Genomic DNA, 1,185 nt, shown 5'->3' on the forward strand with positions numbered 1-1,185 from the left:
CATATCACAAAATGGTTCGGGTTGTAAGGGACATTAAAGATCGTCTAGTTCCAACCTCTGCCATAGACAGGGACTCTACACACTGGATCAGGTTGCTCAGGGCCTCATCTAAAAAAGGGTGCACTCAACCCTACTGTCTATGTCATTGATAAAGATATTAAATAGTAGTGGTCTCGGGATAAACCCCTGAGAGATAACACTTGTCACTGGCCTCCACTTAGCTACAGAGCCATTGACCACCACTCTCTGTGTGCAATCTTCACACCAACTCCTTATCTACTGAATAGTCCACCCATCGAATCCATATCTCTTCAATTAGGAGATCAGGATGTCATTTTGGACCATGTCAAAGGCCTTGTAGAAGTTCAGGTAGATGACAATTGTTGCTCTTCTCTTGATAACTGTTGAAGTCACTCTGTCATAGAAGGACACTGGTTAGGCACAACTGACCCTTGGTGAAGCCATGCTGGCTGTCTTGGATCACCTCATTGTCTTGCAGGTGCCTTGACATTGCTTCAAGGAGGAATTTTTCCATGATCTTGCTAGGCACAAAGGTAAGGCTCACCATTCTGTAGTTCCCCAGGTCCTCCTTTCATGTATCAGTTCAGTTTTACTAGCTTGAAATACGAAATAGAAGTGTTTGTCCAAATGGATATCTGGAGAACTGCTTCCTAAGTGTTGTTAAATTAAACTACAGACTGCACATTTAACTTACCACAGAACTGTCTGAGTCACTGGTCCATACTCCTGTTGGTTGTGGCTTAACATCATTAAAGTTACATGTATCTACTAAGAGAACACCTAAAAATCAGCATTCTAAGTCTCTGTATATGTTCTTTGCATAATTGAATGCCATGAACAACAGTTAAGGTGTTTATAATTTAATTCTGTTCCTGGCTTCTGAATTTGGTTGATCGATTAGCCTGCCAATCTACCAAAAAGGTATTGTTCAGTACTTCAATATGACTATTTGAGTTTTAATAACAAGATAAAATAGTGGTCCAACCAGCCTATTTATGTAACTGACAAAAACTGTAGGGACTGAAACATGTATTTAATCACTGATTGAAATTTACCTTCAGCTTTACAGGTAAAACTATACTTTTTAAAGTGATTTAACACTGTACCAAAAAAAAAAAAAAAAAAAAAAAAAAAAAAAAAAAAAAAAACAAAAAAAAAAAAACA

This window comes from Oxyura jamaicensis, chromosome 1 (genome assembly GCF_011077185.1).
Source record: "Oxyura jamaicensis isolate SHBP4307 breed ruddy duck chromosome 1, BPBGC_Ojam_1.0, whole genome shotgun sequence".
Taxonomy (NCBI): domain Eukaryota; kingdom Metazoa; phylum Chordata; class Aves; order Anseriformes; family Anatidae; genus Oxyura; species Oxyura jamaicensis.